General features: G+C 35.7%; 1 protein-coding gene and 1 pseudogene across 2 annotated transcripts in view; one reads left to right on the plus strand and one right to left on the minus strand.

Annotated features, from left to right (window-relative positions):
• The window catches only part of MDGA2 (MAM domain containing glycosylphosphatidylinositol anchor 2), an 829,367-nt gene that overhangs the window by 399,905 nt on the left and 407,816 nt on the right, over positions 1–21,646 (minus strand). The window lies entirely within an intron of this gene.
• On the plus strand, positions 6,631–9,854 carry LOC308567644 (lupus La protein homolog; annotated as a pseudogene). Its single transcript has 3 exons — positions 6,631–6,723; positions 6,949–7,496; positions 9,290–9,854. The product of its transcript is annotated as a lupus La protein homolog (transcript).

Below are 21,646 nucleotides of genomic sequence, written 5' to 3' on the forward strand. Positions count from 1 at the left end.
GAAGTTTGGAAATAAAACAGTATCACTCAAGACAACATATACTTATTTAAAAAGAAAAAAAATAACAACTTCAGGCTAAAAAATACATCAAGGTTAAAAAAAAAAAGACTACCTGGGTTCAATTTTTATCTACCTCAATTTATTAGTAAGGTGTCGTAAACAAGTATTTCAACTTCCCTTTAAGTTAGTTCCACTTAGAAAATAATAGTATCTGACTCATAGATGGGGTGGTTTCCCTTGTAATTATTATTATTAATTTCATTATTGTTAATATTATCATTATTCTATTTCGTGGTAGTTGGGAGGGAAGAGGTTATTAGAAATAAGGGAAGTGGCTATAGCACCCAGAGCCGTGCCTTACCACTGTCACTGTCAATCTAGATTTATAAAATGGTTAGATAGCGTCATATCTTACTTAATCAGGCCCTTTTACACATAAAGATAAAGAGAAGAGGGAGCATACTTTGATGAAAAGTAAAGATAAATATTAGAAAATTTAGAATCCTACATATGAGTATCTCATGAAGTATAGAAACATTGTTAAAAATACGATATTCTTGAATAGATTCAATGACATGGAAGCATAGATGAGACTGACGAATGTCAGAGGGATGGAGGAGGGTGGGTGGGTGGAGGGGGAGAGAGTAACCAAAGAATTTTTATACATATATACACAACCCAAGAACATGGACAAGGGTGGGGAGAGGGATTGGGGAGGGGAAAGGGACGGGGTGGAATGGGTCATTGGGGAGAAAAGGGGACATCTGTAATATTTTAAACAAAAATAAAATTTAAAAAAATACGATATTCTTATAATAACAGATTTTCAATTTTTTTAATGCAGACCACTTTCAGAATAGAATAGAGTTATAATATATTTCATTGTAGAAGGCATCGATATTTTTACACAAAATACAATGACAATGCACATATGCAAGTCCTGTCTCAAAAAATAACAATAAAATATTTAATCACAATTTTGCGCATTTCTATTAGTATGGGTTACTACTTATTCTTTCAAAATCTAGTGAGCTAGTGATAGCACTAAAGGATAAAAAATTATTTATGGATGAAATATGTAGAATTAAGAAAACTTAACCTGGCAGATTTGGTATATATCTAGCCAAAAAGAGGAGCCAGAGAAATATGAACATACCAAAATCACTCAGCCTCCAACTTCACTTATATTAATCAATTTACAAATGTTCATATGATAGCTATCCTGAATAGATAAAATGTCAACTGGATTCAGGAATATATCATTTGCAGTGCTTGTATTAGTTTAGAATATAAGATTTTAAGGTCTTCTAACACTGTACTAGAACATTTCAATAAAGTCATATGACTTTCTTTCAAAAAAAATAAATGAAAGAAAATTTACTCTTTTAACACACTGTGTTTTTCCTGCAAATTGAGACATAACATCATTATTGTATCTTAGTGATAAAACATCAGTGTTAACAGGAGCACAGTTTGGAAGTGACAACCTGAATCCAAAGCTAAATGGATATCAAAATGCTAAACATATCTGTATGTTAGAATACAGAAAGAATTAACAAGAGGGTAAGAAGAAGGACATGGTGTAACTTATGTCTCAATAAAGAAAGAAAATAAAATTTATTTTAATTTTGCAAGGAAAAACTTTTAACAAGAATATCTTATGAAAAACAGAAATGCCTGAAATAGGAAAAATCTAGCATATGGTCAATATCTCAGTCAATAGTTCTTTGGCAGCTTTACTTTATGAAACTGAGAAAATAGCTTGGTATTCAAGCTCAGCCACCTGTGAGTAATTTTCATGAAAATTAAAGTTAAATCTCTTCTATTTACAAAACAATTAATGGATAAAAAACTCATATTGGCACAGTGGAGCCCTACTATGTAAGAAATATGATGTCTGTGTACTTCAAGTTGTTTGATTTGTGTTGTATCTTGTTCCCCATTTGCCTCTCTCCCATATATATATATATATATACATATATGTGTGTGTGTTGGGTTGAAAATAATGGGTGATATAGCCAATGGCCAATGTTTTTATTCTTTACTCATTCATTTATCCAGCAAGATGTGCTAGGCATGAATTACGGTCCTTTCATTCCCAAGCTATGGTGGCACAGGGGAGAAGTGGGCTCCAATTCTGCCTTCAAGGAGCATGCATTCTTGTGGGAAAAACAAACGTGTAAAGATACAGTTGTTATTATACAGTGGGGCAACTGCTACTGGAAATTGGAAGAAATTAACAAAAGGGTTGGGATAAGGGCAAGGTAACTGTAAAGTCTCAATAAAAAAAGAAAATGAAAAATGGTATTTTATGTGACTTTTTCTTTTTACCATCTTAACCATTTTTAAGTGTGCACTTCAGTGGTATGAAGCATATTCACATTGTTATACAACAGATCTCCAGAACTTTTTCACCCTGCAAAACTGAAATGCATACCAACTAAACAACAACTCCCCATTTCTACCTCTTCTTAGTCCCTGGCAATCACCATTCTATTTTCTGTTTCTATGAATTTGATTACTTTAGAAAACTAAAATGGAATCATAGAGTATTCATCTTTTCATGACTGGCTTATTTCACTTAGCATAATATATTTAAGTTTCATCCATGTTGTAGCACGTGACAAGTTGTCCTTCCTTTCTTTAGGGCTAAATAATATTTCATTGTATATGTGTACCAATTTTTTTTTTTAAATATATCTTTATTGATTACAGAAAAAAGAAAGGAGAGGGAGAGAGAGAGAGAGATAGAAACATCAATGATGAGAGAGTCACTGATCAGCCGCCTCCTGCACACCCCCAACTGGGGATCAAGCCGCAACCCGGGCATGTGCCCTGACCAGGAATCAAACCCCCAATCGCCTGGATCCTAGGTCAACGCCCAACCACTGAGCCACGCCCGGCCGGGCTGTGTACCATATTTTGTTTTTCCATTCATCTGTTGATGGGCCTTGGGTTCTCTCACTTTTTGGCTATTGTAAATAATGTTGTTAAAAACATGGGGGTGCAAATATATCTTTGAGATCTTGCTTTAAACTGTTTTGGATATATACCCAGATGTGGGGTTGCTGGATCACAGAGTAATTCTATTTTAATTTTTTGAGAAATCTTCATACTGTTTTTCATAGTACCTGTATCATTTTACATTCCTATCAGACCTCTCACATCTCATTTCTCACACTCTTAAAAGCTCACACCAGCCCAGTCACACTGACAGTTTCCTCATTAATAATTAGTGCAATCTTATCTCAGGGATCTTGTCCTTGCTGTTTCCTCTTCCAGAAATTTTTGCCTGTACCTCTTTCAGGTGTTTATTCAAATATCAGTTTTTCATTGAAATTTCCCCAAAACATTTTATTAAAACTTTACATTGTCCTGGACTACCTCTCTCAGCTCTCCCATCTATTACTCTTACAGTTTACTTATACATTTGTCCATGTTCTGTGTCCCACTTTCAGAATGTCCGTGAGAACAGGAATTTATTATCATTTCATTCACTGTTGGTCCAGTGCTTGGAATTGTGCCTGGTACATAGAGTTGCTCAATAAAATTTTTGTAATGGTCGGCCTCCATAGTTACTAGCAGTTATCTAAGCTAACTGCATAATTAATTCATTATAGTTCTTCAAGAGCTTCACTAAGAAATAGCCGCATAGTCTGAGAAGAGGGGAAGGGCATGGAAACATGGAGACCAGAGCAAGAACCTGAAGACATATCAGATCAATGTTTTACAAAGAGTAGTAAGTAGAATTGTGGCCTTTGAACATTGATTGCCCACATATCTCCTAAAAGACTTTTGAAAAACCAGGCAACCTTGACATATTTTTAGGTTAACATCTAACATTAGTCACATAAGTTTAATTGCAAAGAAGCATTGGAACTACTGAGATTAGAAAATAACATGGTTATACCATTCTTTTAAATATATCCATGGATTGTGAAGATATTAAAACCATACATGCTAAAAGGCCAAAGTTTTATGGTATGTGAATTATATCTTAATTTCAAAATGTTTAACATGAAAAAAGAAAAGAAAGCAAGTATTTCGGGACTTCCTCCAAAGTTAAAATATGCCAACATAAAGTTAATTCTGATTTGGGATTAAATAAATTCACAACTAAAAGTGAACACTTATGTTAGCATTATTTCCCCCTATCTAATAACTACTTTTTACAGTAACAACTTTGATATTGTACACTTAACAAGACTTACTCTCCTAGATGAGATGGAAGAAGTTTTGTAACATCTTTTTTATTACTAAAAGGTTGTGACAACTTAAAGAGTGGGTTCATGGAATATATAACAATTTGATACTCAATATAATCTATTAAAAATACAAAACCATATTCTCCCTTAATAGTCAGAAATCTTACATCATTTCTTTTTCTCCTTGAATCATGTTTCATTCCACTTTTCTCCACAGAATTTTGTCTTGAAGTACTATGTTTAAATGCTTGAAAGTCATTTACTGATCAATATTTTATATTACATGTGGAGGAAATGTGAGTGTACTTGAGGTTGAGATTGAAGTTATTCTTTGAGTCATCACTAAGAGCATATTAGTGCATAATTGATATAAACTATATAAATATGTCACATTTTTTCAAAAGAATTTATTGGAAATTCATGTTTTAATCAGATGGATGGGGTTATTTTTTCCCAATTAACCATGTATACTGAATTATCATAACATCGCTAAATAAAACTAAGGGTTCACACCATTCATTTCTATTTTTCATTTTTCTAATTAAAAACTGAGATTCACATAAATAAGAATCTGGGGATTTTAATTCTTTGAAATTCTTCCAAGCTTTGAGAAGTCTATCATATAGTACCATGTCACATCACCAAAAATTATCTCCAGTAAACTGTGAACTGGCAACTCCATTAGCTCCCTCTTCAATTTTGTTGAAAGCAAAAATAATTGAAAACCATCCAAGTTACAAAAGAATTTGTTAGCCAAACATAAGTCATTCACTTTTTCAACAACAAGAATAATTTTCATTTGTTTAGTGCCCTGGAAGTTTGTTCACCTTGAGGTAATGCACCAATAAAAAAGATTAAGGTTGTTAAATATATGGTATTTTTTTTCTTTTGCATCAAAGAGTAAGAGTGATTATCATGGGTTAGGGAAGGAGCTTAAACCCCACCAACCCTTTCTCAAGCATATCAATTTTAGGAAAGTGTTCACATAAAGATTGAAAATATTAAGGTTCATTTCCTTAACACTATCCCTCTACTCACAGGCCATTGCTGGAAGGTTGTCCCTTAAAAAAGTGGGAGAGTCATAAATGCAGGTCCTAAAATGTTTAACAAGGTAGACATGTTTCACAAATGCTGCTTTTTTTTCTTCCCCTCATAAGACATTCAGAATATTAATTGTTCTATGGTGAGGCAACATGTTTGCTTTGTTTAAATTCAGACTTTCCAAGTCATATTTGAACACAGAACCTTTTTCCCTTGTAGCAATATTTGACAAGTCACGGAATTAATAATCCATTGGTAATGTTTAACAGTATGCTAAACATTGCCACATGTGGTGTGTGTGTATATATATATATATACACAGACATATATATATATATGCATATGTATTATATGTGTGTGTATATATATATCACATAAAGTAGGAACTTTGAGAAGAAAAATGGCTTTAGAAAATAAGGGCATGTCATAAGAAAGTGAAATCTGACAACTAAGGAAACTGAGAGAGTATAGAAGGAACCAAGAGCTGAGCAGAATACTGCATATTCAGAACAGAAAAGGGGCTAGTTCAAGAAATATGGGGGAAGGGGGACTACTCAATGTCACCACCAAATTATTATATAAGAGACTGACAAAACTCTCTAACATCTAGGACACTTCATACATATTCAACAGATAAGCTGCTGCTGATAATAGAGTGTTCTTTCTTCTGGAAGATGGGGGTAGGAGCTTAGACAGAAAATAACTATAGCTCTGCATCTTCAGAAATAAAGGGAGAAAATTCTTTCAGTCTCAACGGGTGCTAGGTGGAAAAAGATAATCTAGGGGGAAAAAGAATATTATGGCTCCTCTAAACTACCTTTTTGTGGAGAACTGAACTACCTGGAGAGAAAGATTAAAAAGTCCAGATGAGAGCAATGAGTTACTTAAATAAGTACAACACAAATTAAAATCTAAGGTGAGGGAAAATTACATATTATATATATAGTCAGCTTTCTCTCAGAGATTGTGTAGGACTATAATTAAATTTTGTGTGCTCAATGCAGTGCATATATTTTTGGGAAAAGAGTGACACGAGAGACATGAAAGAGGACAATCAGGCTTTACACAGAAGGTGAAATCTTTACTGAGCCCCTAGACAGCAGAAACAGAAGCCACTCAAGACACAGATCATAGGAGTCGTTTCCTAAAAATCTTCCTTGAATGTGCTTTCCTTCTTCTCAATACTCAGAGTGTAATTTTAAAAACAGTTTAGAAACATTATAGAAATCATCACAAAAATAAGTAAAAGAGAAAAACAGCATAGAAAGTACCTACTGAATAAACACAATTGAACAAAGCTGGAGGCACAGGGAAGGTGAGACTCTGTAGTTGCTTAGTAATCCTGTGGCCAGCTCTGCAAGATGGGCACTTTAAAGGCAGCAACATGGCCAAAAATAGTGATGAAAATACAGCTACTCTGGAGCCCAAAATCTGTTATCAAATTAAGCATTATTTTGGTGACTTCAATTTGCCACAGGACTTTTTAAAAAAAATTTTACATTTTTATTGATTTCAGAGAGAGGAAGGGAGAGGGAAAGATAGAAACATCAATGATGAGAGTCATTGATTGGCTCCCTCCTGCACACCTCCTACTGGGGATTGAGCCCAAAACCAGGGAATGTGCCCTGACCGGAGAATCTAACTGTGACCTGGCTCATAGGTCGACAATCAACCACTGAGCCATACTGACAGGGCAACACAGGACACATTTTTAAAGGGACATATTAAACTAGATGAAGGCTGGGCACCTTTGGAACTACTAGTGATAAAATTCAATAGGTTAAACTGTCTAACAACAGACTTTAATGTAATAGTAGAAGCATTGAGCAAATCAAATGCAGAACTCATGGGAATAAATAAAAATAAAACAAAATAGAAGATCTCTAAACAAACCCCTCCCTGAAGTGATTGGTGATTATAAAACGGATGTAAAAATCAGATATGTTTATATTAAAGTCTTCCCTACTGATGCAACCCTTGATGATATAAAATAATGGTTAGAAAATAAAGGTCAAGTACTAAATATTCAGATGAGAAGAACATTGCACAAAGCACTTAAGGGATCCATATTTGCCGTGTTTGATAGCACTGAATCTGCTAAAAAGTTTGTGGCGACCCCTGGACAAAAGTTCAAAGACACAAATCTGCTAATACTTTTCAAGGAAGATTACTTTGCAAAAATAATTAAGAAAAAAAGCAAAATAAAGTGGAAACTAAATTATGAGTTCAACAAGAGCAAGAAGAAAAACAGTACTCAGAAAACTACGTGACACTGAAAAAAGAAATAGAGGAAGATTTAAACAAGTGGAAGAAGATACCATGCTCATGATTGGAAGAATTAATATCATTAAAATGTCTATACTACCCAAAGCAATTTATAAATTCAATGCCATTCCTATTAAAATACCAACAGCATATTTCACAGACCTAGAACAAACATTTTGAAAATTTATATGGAACCAAAAAAGACCCCGAATAGCTGCAGCCATCTTGAGAAAAAAGAACAGAGTGGGAGGGATCACATTACCGGACATCAAACTGTATTACAAAGCCACTGTAATCAAAACGGCTTGGTATTGGTACAACAACAGGCATATAGATCAATGGAACAGAACAGAGACCCCAGAAATAGACCCACGCCATTATGGTCAGTTAATATTTGACAAAGGAGGCAAGAGTATCCAATGGAGTAAGGACAGTCTCTTCAATAAGTGGTGCTGGGAAAATTGGACAGATACATGCAAAAGAATGAAACTAGACCACCAGTTTTCACCATACACAAAAATAAACTCAAAATGGATAAAAGACTTAAATGTAAGTCACGAAACCATAAAAATCCTGGAAGAAAACATAGGCAGTAAAGTCACAGACATCCCACGTAGTGGACTTTTCATTGATACATCTCCTAGGGCAAGAGAAACAAAGGAAAAAATAAACATATGGGACTACATCAAACTAAAAAGCTTCTGCACAGCAAAAGAAAACAGCCTCAAAATACAAAGGAACCCCATGGTCTGGGAAAACATATTTGCCAAGGATGAATTTGATAAGGGGCTAATTTCCAAAGTGTACAAAGAGCTCATAGCACTCAGCAAGAGAGAAAGACAAACAACCCAATTAAGAAATGGGCAAAGGACTTAAATAGACTCTTCTCCAAAGAGGACGTAGGGATGGCCAAGAGACACATGAGAAAATGCTCGAAGTCACTAATCATCAGGGAGATGCAAATTAAAACCACAATGAGGTGTCACTTCACACCTGTCAGAATGGCTGCCATCAACAAATCAACAAACAACATGTGCTGGCGAGGGTGTGGAGAAAGGGGAACCCTAGTCCACTGCTGGTGGTAATGCAGACTGGTGCAGCCACTATGGAAAACAGTGTGGAGGTTCCTCAAAAAATTAAAAATGGAACTGCCCTTTGACCCAGTGATTCTACTTCTAGGAATGTATCCTAAGAATCCTGAAACATTCATCAGAAAGGATATATGTACCCCAATGTTCATAGCAGCACAGTTTACAATAGCTAAGATCTGAAAACAGCCCATGTGCCCATCAGTAGATGAGTGGATCAAAAAGCTGTGGGACATTTACACCATGGAATACTATGCAGCTGTAAAGAAGAAGAATCTTGTACCCTTTGGTACAGTATGGATGGACCTGGAGAAAATTATGCTAAGTGAAATAAGCCAGGCAGGGAAAGACAAATATCACATGATCTCGCTTATATGTGGAATCCAAGGAACTTAATAAACTGATGAACAGAATAGATTCAATGACATGGAAGCATAGATGAGACTGATGAATGTCAGAGGGATGGAGGAGGGCGGGTGGGTGGAGGGGGGAGAGCAACCAAAGAATTTATGTGCATATATACACAACCCAAGGACATGGACAATGGTGGGGAGAGGGACTGGGGAGGGGGAAAGAATTGGGTGGAACGGGTAATTGGGGAGAAAAAGGGACATCTGTAATATTTTAAACAATAATAAAATTAAAAATAAAAATTAAAATTAAAAAATTAAAATTAAAAAAAAGAAGAAGAAGAAGAAGAAAAACAAAAGTTAGCAGAAAATCCTGCAATGAAATCTCTAGAAGAAAAGACTGGCTCCTTGCTGAAATGTTCAGGGGACCTAGATGATCAGACCTGTAGAGAAGATTTGCACGTACTTCTCTCAAATCACGGTGAAATATAAGGAGTGGGCTTTGTCAAAGGAGCAAAAGAGGAAATGATTCTATTTAAAGAAAAAGCTAAGGAAGCACTGATGCAAATAATGGTAACCTACAATTAAGGAACAAAGAAGTGACATGAGAAGTACTAGATGGAAGTGTGGGTAAAGAAGCTTTGAAAAAAATCATAGAAAATCAAAAAGAATCACAATGGAAGTCAAAAGGTCGCAGATTTAAAGGAAAAGGAAAGGGAAATAAAGCTGTCCAGACTGGGTCTGCTAAAGGAAAAGTACAGTTTCAGAGCAAGAAAACTAAATTTAATAGTGATGCTGAGAGTGACAGAAATGTTGCATCTGGACCAGTAAAAAGAGAAGAAACAGGTAAAGAAGAACCTGCATCAAAACAGCAGAAAACAGATAATGGTGTTGGAGACCAGTAGCTTACTGAACACATTTTTAATTCATTTTAATTAGGTTCTTAGTTGCTTTTTTTGTTGTTTAACTTGTCTTTTTTTACCCAAGTGAGGATTTTGTGTGTGTGATGTACAGTTCTGTAATTTCAGATGATTCAAATACCAAAAGAAAGATTATTGTACTAAATTGCTTTTGTAATATGAGAATGCATTAGTATAAACTTATAAAATATACACTATATAAATAAAAGTAAAATTTTGTCTGTATAGCCCCTGTTTTGATGAGCATCCTTCTTGGGATTCTCTGAACAAACATTTGATAAAACTGGACTGAGTCTGAACAAATCACCAGCTGGGGACTGAAAATAAAAGCCACTGAATTAACTCCTCATTCAAACCTAAATTTCCAAGGCCCCTTTTGTACAAAGTCTTATGGTCAGTCCAGAAAGTTCCTAAAGAATGCAAATACCAGAAATTATTTAAATGTGAATCCAAGAGACAGGTTTATATTTAATTTTAATATCAGTTACTATGACAACCAATGGCCTATTTAAAGTTATTAGCATTCTAGCCCACTGAGTTAATAATATAGACAGGAATGACATAAAAGATGAGCAAAAGCAAATTACTTCAGTGTCATATCACATAGCAATGACAGTGAAAGCTGAGTAAGCTTAGGCAGGTTCAGAAAATTTGGAGAAACAGTTTAAAGGACAAATCAATTAGTAACTTTAAGAACTTGTAGTACATTATTATATCTCCTCCCTATCATGTTCTTCAAGGTTTTAAAAGTCAAATTGGAATAGAAAAAAGGATCTTTAGCCAAAATCTTTTACAACTACATGGTCTCCATCTTACTAACTATTCCTTGTTTCATCTCAAGTACACAGTCAAGAATGGAATGTAACCCAGCCGGCATGGCTCAGTGGTTGAGCATCGACCTAGGATCCAGGAGATCCCAGTTCAATTCCCAGTCAGGGCACATGCCCCGGTTTTGGGCTCTGTCCCCAGTAAGGAGAGTGCAGGAGGCAGCCGATCAATGACTCTCATCACTGATGTTTCTCTCTCTCCCCCTCTCCTTGAAATCAATAAAACATATTAAAAAAAAAAAGAATGGAATGGAATGGAATGTAAAGTTAGCTCTGGGATACCCAGAAGATTTTATTGCAGATAAAAGTAATGCAATGAAAAAGAAAGGCTCAAGTTTCATGAACTGCTGTTTGAAAGAGTCATCTGCTAAAAGTGGCAAAGAATAATATCTCTAAAGAAGTTAAACAGATGGCCTATGTCACAATGCTATATCACATAAGATGGAGACTAGAACTAAAATAGTCCAAGTAATATTTTCATTAACAAGATGCCAAGTATAGCAGCAAAAACACCTTTAGAAAGAATCTCACTTCAAAAAGGTGTTTTCCTCCTTATAGTTGATGCTATTTTCTGAATTACTCTTGGTCTGCTGCATATGTTTAAGCATCTGGGTGTTTGCCACGATCAGATGAAAAAAACTAACTTCTCTCCTTGAATGAGGCCTCTTTGTCCTGAGAGCCTACCTGTGATGGAGATAAATGAGAATAAACTAAACAAGAAACTTAAGAGAGTACTATACTGCATACTCTTGCAGAGAATGTTTTTGCACATAAAATGAGTGGAGAATTCTCTGGTTATGAAGAAAGGGATACTCATCAACTCTGGTGACAGTAAATGTTGCCATAGTGACCTTATGATTATTAAAGGTGGTGTAGAAAATGGCTTAAAGAATGTGTGCACACTTGGCGGTGGATGTCTGTGAGTTGTGATCACCTTCAGACATTTCAAGTGCCAAACCAGCAGATTAGAACATGGTGGTGCGTACAAAGACATGTGAAAGACTTCCAAATCTGAAAAAACAGGATGAGATGTACAGAAGCACTTGCTTATATGGCCCTATCAATAAACATCATTCACTGATCTATGTGGATTCATTCATCTATAAATTATACTTAAGGACTACCTTGGCAAAGCAGCATGGTGTAGTAGTTAAGAGCATGGCATCTATAGCCAGACAACTTGGAGTGACTCTTAGTAGCTTCTCTCCTCTGGACAAATTATGTGACAAATCTGGGCTTCATCTATATTTTTCTCAAAAGGCTATTCTAAACATCAAATGAGCCAATATATTTAAAGCCCTTAGAATAGAAACCAACACAATATTTGCACAATATTCTGTTTTATATTCTCATTATAAATTAAGTACATTATAAAATTCACATAAAAATAGAAAAATGAAGATAAGCACAATGGGAATTCTAATATTACCTTCCCTTCCCACAAGAATTTGCTTGCACCACCCACTTAGACCATGGATCCAAAGGTCAGAAGTTCAACAGGAAAAGTTTTGAACAAAGTAGAATCAAAAGACATAGATGGCAATTCCCAATCAAGCACAGATCTGGAGAGTAAATACAAAATGGTCCTAAAATTTGTCCTGGCAGAACGTGGTATCTTGAACTTCACTCTCATGAAAAGGAACAGAACAGCTTTTGAAACCTAATGTCATTTTATGTTAAATCATAAGCTTAACTCTCTTGATCAAAAATTGACTTTCTTTATAGTCCTCTAACAAGAAAGAATTTCAGACTAAGAATAAAACTATGTCGTTAGCAGTTAAATCTCTCATAATATATATTAAAGAAATGCTCATTCTGTTGTTGACTTAAAATTACTGTGAGTTTTGTTAGCATGAGACAGCTTCCCAAGTTCCATGAAAAGTTTGATTTTTCAGGCCTGCTAGGCTGGGGACAGACCCTAGAAGAAGGCAAATAAGCCAGGATAATTCCTCTCTATATGTCCTTTGCCTGCCAGCCAAGAAACATCCTCCTGGTAACATCCCAGCTATTCAGATACTATTGCTTTAAATTTCTCTTAGTTGAATTATAGAGAGCTGACATTGTGTTGTCTTTAATATTGGAATGAAATCTGAAGAACCTAAATTTATTTAGGTATGTGGATTCAAATTGCAAAGTTTTTGTTTTATTTTTCCCACCTCTACATTCTTATGATCTCAATGGGGTAATTGCTGAAGAAAGTACTCAAGCACAGCTAAGTAGTGGTATGGAGTAATATTTTCAAATCTCTCTAAAAAAATAATTTATTTATACTTTCTCATGAGAGGTTATTATTGTATCAGAAAGATTTCTGATGTGCTACCAGTTTTTAGTTGTTTCTGTGATGTCCTCATTAAAAAACGTACAGGGTAGAATGACTGATGATGCTCTTTATTTTAGGACTATCACTGTGATTGTCATCATGGAGCTAAAAACCTTCAACAGGTTTACAGGATCCATATTAGACTCTCTGAGACCAACTCTTAGACTTCAAGTCATTGCAGTGATCACATTTACACAACAAAATCATTCACATTTGCCTTGCAGTTGACTGAAGGTGATTTGCCTTGAAAAATATACTCTTAGAAGTCAATGTTGTGAGCCATTCCTTACTTTATGACCAACAACACATTAATTCACCTTATCCCAATTTTTATTATGTGTCATTGTCATAATGTGTTTTTTTTCTTCCTCCTTCACAAAGAAAAAAACAATTCAACCCTGAGTTCAAAAACCCCGAGAAGCACTAACTCATGTCTTTTTAAAAATTTCTTCAGTGTTGCATTGTTCTTCATCCCTACACTTACTTAATCATTAAAACCTATAGGTTACACTCCAGGTGACCATCACCTCTGACATAGGTAACCACAAGAGTCTCCCATTTGGTGTCCTTTCCTTCCACCTTGCCACTATTCCCTGCTGCCCCATGCCCAATCATCCTTTAGCATGTAGCTAGAATAATCTTTCTAAAATTAAAGTCTGATTCAGTTAGCATCTTAACTAAAATATTTCAGGGAGGGCTCAAGGCAAGTCCAAAGTCCTTAAAAAGATGTCCCAAGCTCTTTATGATCTGCTCCCCATAATCTCTTCAGGACCTGGCATTGCAGGTGCCAAGTTCTCATTAGAACAAGTAGTTTCTGCTGCCTGATGTGCTTATATTCTGTTCCTAGCCTTATCCAACACTTCAATTTTGCCCTGGTTAATTATTCAGCCCTCAACTTCAAAGTCACTTTCTCTTGAAAGCCTTTTTTTACACTCATTGTCCAGGAGAGGTGGCCTGCCTTTATGCTATTCACAACTTCCCTATAAAAACACTTACCACACTATATAATAATAGCCCCATTAATTCTTTGAGGTTAGAAACTATGTCTGTCTTATTTATCTTTATATACTCAAACCTGAATATGGTGGCTTAAAGTAAAGACCATCAATAAACATTTGTTGAATGAATTGATGAGTTTGTCCTGAGGATTAAGAGGGGATAATGGTATAAAGTACTTGCTCACAGTGTCCTTTTCAAGAATGTACACATACAAGTATAAAGACAAAGGCAAGGGTAAGATGACAAAGATTATAGGATATTTTGACATCTCCACTTTGAGCCCAAAGGGTTATCCTTTTTGATGAATACAAATATTTTAATCATAACTATACCAACATGGATATATTTTAAGTGAGAAAATATTCCTTAAGGTTAAAATCACAGAGGCAATTTAATTCATTGAAAAGGAAATTAAATGATTTTAAATTCCATTGACATTCATTTGGTTGAATATTTTCATTTGGACTCATTATTTTTAATGTTAATTACATGAAAATGATTTAATTCAGCCTTTTGATTTTGTCCATATCAAATTTAAAAAATATTTACTGATTGATTTTAAAGAGAGAAAGAGAAAAAAAAGAAAGAAGAAAGAAAGAAAGAAAGAAAGAAAGAAAGAAAGAAAGAAAGAAAGAGAGAGAGAGAGAGAGAAAGAGACACACACACACGAAGAAAGAGAGAGAGAGATTTGTTGTTCCGCTTGTTTATGCATTCATTGATTCTTGTATTTGCCCTAACTGGGGATCAAACCCACAACCTTGGCATATTGCATATCAACTTGAATTGTGATTTCTGTCACTTGTTTCCTTTTGAGGTCATTGTGCCTATTGATTCCAAATTTCTGAGGTCAAATTTGGCAAACAGAAATTTTGTCAAGACAATTTTATTTTTCCATTATTTTCTGTAGATAACGTTTTTAATATATGCATATCCAACCAATGTCAGTGTTTCATATATTATTTCTAACACATTAAAACACGATTTAAAAGATAACATACAGAACACAAATTTTTGTTATTTTTTCTTTTACAAATTTTAAACTGTTCCATTTTATCCATTGTTAGTTTTATTTTGTGCTTTTAAAAACAGTATTATTTACTATGAATGAATAATTTAGTTTACCAATTGAATCAAAATTTAAAGCTCTTAAAATAATTGAGAGTTCTTCAGTAAGTCAAAGGTATACTTTCTGAATGTTCAACATTAGGAACGAAATGTTGTGGTTTGGTTTACAAATATTTATTGGATGTATTGAACAACGTTTCTCGTCCATCTTCCTGGAATTTTAAACATTTTGTTTATGTGACTAAGTACTTAGCAGGATGTGACTAAGGCTTCACCTATTTCTGTGTCTTCAAACACTTTTTATTTTCTTTTTATATACTGGTAACTTCATCATGAGAGGAATTTTTATATACCAAAATAACAGAACTAAAAGAACAATGGCTGGGATATCTTAGATCCTTAAGGAACAGTAAGACACCAAATCAGCAACAGTCAGAAGCAGAAATCAGACCCATTTCACCCTGACACCTCGTAACCAATGAGAAGGCAAAATGGCAAATACTTCCAAATCCTCCATCCTTAAAACATAAACTGTTTTATTGTCAAAGTCTAGACACAATTCTGACCCTTTCAATGCAAAATGTAGTAATTATTTATTTTTTAGAAACAAGGATACAATTTAGGTTATACAGGTCTGTCTACCTTGTGATGATCTGAGATTACTACCAAAACTCTTCAAACAACATCCAAAACATTCTCAGACCTCACAAAGCATAAACTCTCGGAGTAGACAAGCTATTGGCAGGATTAGTGGGAATCAGCATAGCCAATAGCAATAATAGAAAAATCTGATTTAAATTAGTAAGTTCTTTAAAAAAATTCTTCTTAACACAGTTGGGATTATATGATTTTCACAGAGACCTTTGAAGCAGGGCTCACCTCTGTGAGCAAAGACCTCTTTCTTAATAATACCTATGTAAAAGTGAGGGAGAAAGAATTCTTTATAGCTAAAGGAAACTTTCATTGGGAAGACAACTTCATGCAATTGAGTAGTTGGAGTTGGCTGAATGATATAATTAAGTAAAATATGCTCTTATTCTTAAGATCATTGCCTAGTACTAGAAATACTAGGAGGATTTTGTGGGCCCTTGCACAACCATTTTCTTTGGCTAGGCTATGTCACTGCACGTTTCTAAATTAGAATACTTTGTACCTTCCTTTAGACAACTTAGGGAACTATAACATAACAAGCAGTGGTAACAACTCTTTCCAAGCAGCAGGAAGCATTTTTATGAAAATTCCTGAAATATTATAATCAGTTTTTGAAAAAAGTCTGATAATTGCAACATACAGAATATAAATATTTCATTAATGCCTGTTTCATAAAATACCAGTTGCATCCTGACTGGCATGGCTAAATGGTTGAGCATTGACCCATGAACCAGGAGGTCACGGTTCGATTCCAGGTTGGGGCATGCAGGAGGCAGCTGATCAATGACTCTCTCTCATCATTGATATTTCTATCTCCCTCCCCCTTCCTCTCTTTAATTATATATATATCAGTTGCATACGGGAGGGATTCTAGAACTAGTAATGCTTTGGGCTCTTGCTCAGAGCATAATGCTTTTCTTAGATTCCCAAGTTTGTGACTCTGTGTAAGTACCTAGATGAGAAAATTCAACAGGATTAAGCAAGTGATATAACCTTACCTGTGTAGGCACACATGAGGGGCTGTTTTTGCCTATAAACTTAGATTCTTTCAATATAAAATGAAAAGACTGATGAAATCTGGAAAAACATGAATATTTTTCCCCTTGCAACCTATTACATCAGCCAGCATTTCCCTGTAGTTGTGATTATTACATTATGACTTGATTACTAACTATTACTGCCACAGTTGGCAAAGTGAATGCCCAGCATGGGGCTGTTTCCACTAAAGGAATATGAAATTCCATAACAAGCTCAGAAGCTGCATGGCTGCTGTGGGGTGGAACTCAGAAGTGCGTAAGTATCTACTTAAGATGCTGTTTTGAAGGAACATCCTAATGTACATCATGATTTCATTTAGTTTGAACTGTACCACAGATTTTTTTCCATTAAGCAATATTAGATGACACTATTGAGATTAGTAATGCTTTCAAAAAAGGCAATATAATTTTTTTTCTACTCTCCAGAGTACCAGAATTTTCTATCGTATATATATTCAATCCTGACTTTGTCTACTAGAACAGACTAAGTGTTTACATAAACTAGAGAACATCAGATATGTTGAAGTGGCATAACTAGGAGAGAAGCATTAATAATCATGCTGGTAGTATAGGCATATGCCATTTAGGAAATTAGAGAGAAAAGGGCATTAGTTCCTTTAATTTAACAAGCTCAGAAAATAGTTGGATATATTTAAAGCATATAGATTAATGTTAATGGGGAAAGGGAGTTATGATGCCATTCTACACTTATTCTTGGTTTATATGTCACCCGACATGGTGGCCTGGGATGAGAAGTGCCATATGATGAAGTTTTCTCAGTGTTTTAGGATGAAATCTAGTGAAGGAAAAAACAATAAACTACTTCAGTATTTCACAAGAGAATGATCATCACTGCAGGAAAACTACAAATTATATATATTTAAAACTATAAATTATAATATATTGAATTATGTTTGGGACAGATTGAATGTATGTTTGCATATGTGTGTATGTGTGTTAATCTGTGTATGGGAACATACACCGAAAATAAAAGAAATATCTAGGAAAGGTATGACACTTGATTTGATTTTCATGAGCACAGATTTGTTTACCCATGTGATTTCCTCTACAATAATCCTGAGGAGGAAATCTACATACAGCACGACTGAATCTGTCCCTAGAAGCATTCTTGAGGTAAATAGGAAGTTGTTCTTCCTCCTCTGTCCTATTTGGCCATTTTCTTTCCTGTAGGATCCCTCCCTTCAGACATGAAGGCATATCCTCTGGTAGTAGCCAGTGCAAGTTTTGGGATCCTCACTATCAGAGAGAGGAACTTAAAATTCTTCCAAACCTCAGTATCTGAACCACTAACTTTATCTTTCCCCCAGAGGCTGGGCTTTACCTCCATTTTAATATTAGCAGTAGCTTCATGTCTGAATTTTTTCCTGACTTTATTTCCAATCTTTTAAACACACCTAAAAATCTCTACTGAAGGGAGATCCAAGATGGTGGGGGAATGAATGGAAGCTACACTGACTGTCCCGGGACCAAACTGGAATTACAACTAAAATATAGAAAAACCATCCTGAATAATCAACTGAAGACTAGCTGGAGAGCACCCTCATAACCAAGGAGGAAGAAACTGGAGACCACATAGAGACTGGTAGGAAGTGCAGCCACGAGAGGGCTGGCTGGGCTCCCACAGGCAGCAACTGAACGTCCAGAGGGATATCTCAGCTGTGGGGGTTCCCACTGAGGACTCTGGGGCCTAAACTCCAGGCTGGGCTTCCCAGCCCAAAGCACCAGAACTGAGAAAGGTGCCCACATAACATCTGGCTGTGAAAAGCAGCCGGGTTTCTGCCTGCCAGGGAGAGACAGCTATAACTGCAGGCACCCTCTTAAAGAGCCAATGCACAAAGTTTCATGTGCACCCACTCACCTTTGGCTGTGGTGGACGACGGGGAGCAGAATGGACTGGAGCTGTGTGGGGAGAGTCTTGGGTTGTGCACTCTGGAGAGTGAGATCAGGGGACACCAGTCTAGATTCCTGTGCTGAGTCATTCCCCCAGACTGTGGAGGAGATCTTTCTCAAGTGGAAAATTTGGGGCTTTTGCGTGAGGGAGAAAGCAGTTGCCCCACACTGCTGGGAGGCATCTTGCCCTGCCCAGAGGAGTTTCTACAGCCTGAGGCTTGTTAAGAGACTAATAACAGCCAGCCACCTCACCTTCTGGAGCTTCTACAGTCTGAGGCTCATTAAGAAAATCAGATTAATCAGCCTGCAGGCAGAGGCAGGCCTCACAGTACTTTGAGTCTTTGCCTGATATGCTTCAATAACCGGGCCTTGGAAAAGCAGACTTTGGTGTGCATCTTGGTCCTGTCCAAATGCACCCAGCCCCAGCAGAGGAGACCTTAAGCCTAGGGTTGTTGATAGCTCCAAAAAGAGTACTCAGGACCAGTCACAAACTGAGTCTGACAATGGCCTGTACCAGAGACCCTCCAAAAAGGCTGAGAGTCCTAGAAAATCTACCTAATACTTAGAAACAAACCTCAAAAGGTAGTCAAAATGCGGAGACCAAAAAAAGCCCCAAATGAAAGAACAAACAAAATCCCCAGAAAAAGAGCTAAAGGAAATGGAGATAAACAATCTATCAGATATAGAGTTCAGAATACTGATTGTAAGGATGCTCAACACTATGAAAAAAGATATGGAAAATATAAAGGAAATTAAGAATGACATAGCAGGAATAAAGAATACATTGGAAGGAATAAACAGCAGATTAGAGGAAGCTGAGGATTGGATCAGTGAATTAGAAGACAGGGTAGGAAAAAATCACTCAACCAGAGACCCAAAAAGAAAAAAACAACTGAAAAAACAGGAGGACAGTCTAAAGGAACTGTGGGACAACATGAAAACTAACAATATTTCCATTGTAGGAGTGTCAGAGGAGGTCAAAAGTAAGCAAGGGTTAGAGAACCTATTTGATGAAATAATGGCAAAAAAATCCCTAAGCTGGTGAAGGAAAAAGACACACAAGTTCAGGAAGCACAGAGAGTCCCAAGCAAGAAGAATCCAAAGAGACCCACAACCGGACACATCATAATGCCAAGAATTCAAGACAAAGAGAGAATCTTAAAGGAAGCTAGAGAAAAGCAATCTGTTACCTACAAAAAAGCCCCCATAAGGTTATCAGCTGACTTCTCAACAGAAACTTGACAGGCCAGAAGGGAATGGCATGAAGTATTCAAGGTAATGAAAAACAAGGATCTGAAACCGAGACTACTCTATCTAGCAGGATTATCATTCAAAATAGATGGTGAAATAAAGAGCTTCCCAGACACACAAAAAAAAGGCTAAAGGAGTTTATCACTATAAAACCAGCATTACAGGAAATTTCAAGGGACTGTTATAATTAGAAGTAGAAATAGACAGAATAAGAAACATAAAGAAATAAAATAACAGTGGATAAGTGTCTTTCAATAATAACCTTAAATGTAAATGGATTAAATGCCTCAATAAAAAGATATAGGGTGGCCAAATGGATAAGAAAACATGACCCAAATATATGCTGTCTACAAGAGACTCACCTCAGAACAAAAGATGCACATAGGTTGAGAGTGAAGGGATGGAAAAAAATTTTCCATGCACATGGAAATGAAAAACAAGCTGGGGTAGCAATACTCATATCAGACAAAATAGACTTCAAAATGAAGACCATAAGGAGAAACAAGAAAGGTCATTAGATAATATTAAAGGGATCAATCCAACAACAGGATATTACCCTGATAAACATATATGCACCCAATATAGAAGCACTTAAATTTATTAAAAAAACACACCTTCTAGATGACTTTAAGAGAGAGATCAATAGTAATATAGTAATACTAGGGGAATTTAACACCCCACTGACCTTACTGGATAGGTCGTCCAGACAAAAAATCAACAAAGAAACAGTGACTCTAAATGACACACTAGATCAGATAGATTTAATTAACATCTACAGAACATTCTACCCCAAAGCTGCAGAATATATATTATTCTCAAGTGCACATGGGACATGATCAAAGATATACACATGTTAGGACACAAAACAAGTCTCTACAAGTTAAAGAAAACTGAAATCATATCAAGCATCTTCTTAGACAACAGTGGCATGAAACTAGAAATCAACTACAATAAAAACACTAAAAAACATTCAAACACATGGAGGCAAAAAGCATGTTTTTAAACAATGACTGGGTTACCAAAGAGATACAGAAAGAAATAAAAAACTTCCTAGAAACAAATGAAAATGAACACACAACAACTCCAAATCTATGGGACACAATGAAAGCAGTCCTGAGAGGGAAGTTCATAGCTCTACAAGACTACCTCAAAAAACAAGAAAAAATTCTAATAGACTCTGTAACCCTACAACTTAAAAACTTAGAAAAAGAGCAAGAAAAGCCCAGAATAAGTAGAAGGAAAGAAATAATAAAGATCAGAGCAGAAATAAATGCCATAGAGACTAAAAAAAAAAAAAAATACAAAAGATCAATGAAACCAAGAGCTGGTTCTTTGAAAAGATAAATAAGATTGATGAACCATTAACCAGACTCATCAAGAAAAAAAGAGGACTTAAATAAACAAAATTAGAAATGAAAGAGGTGAAATAACAACTGACCCAACAGAAACACAAAGGATTTTAAGAAAATACTATGAACGACAATGTGCTAGACAACCTGGATGAAATGGACAAATTTCTAGAAAAATATAACTTCCCAAAACTCAATCAGGAAGAGTCAGAAAGCCTAAATAGGCTGATAACTGCTAATGAAGTTGAAGCAGGAATCAAAGGGCTCCCAGCACACAAAAGTCTTGGTCTGGATGGCTTCACAGGGGAGTTTTACCAAACATTCAAAGAAGAATTAACACTTACCCTCCTCAAACTATTTTAAAAAA

The sequence above is a fragment of the Miniopterus schreibersii genome, assembly GCF_964146895.1.
Source record: "Miniopterus schreibersii genome assembly, chromosome: 1".
In the NCBI taxonomy this organism is placed as follows: domain Eukaryota; kingdom Metazoa; phylum Chordata; class Mammalia; order Chiroptera; family Miniopteridae; genus Miniopterus; species Miniopterus schreibersii.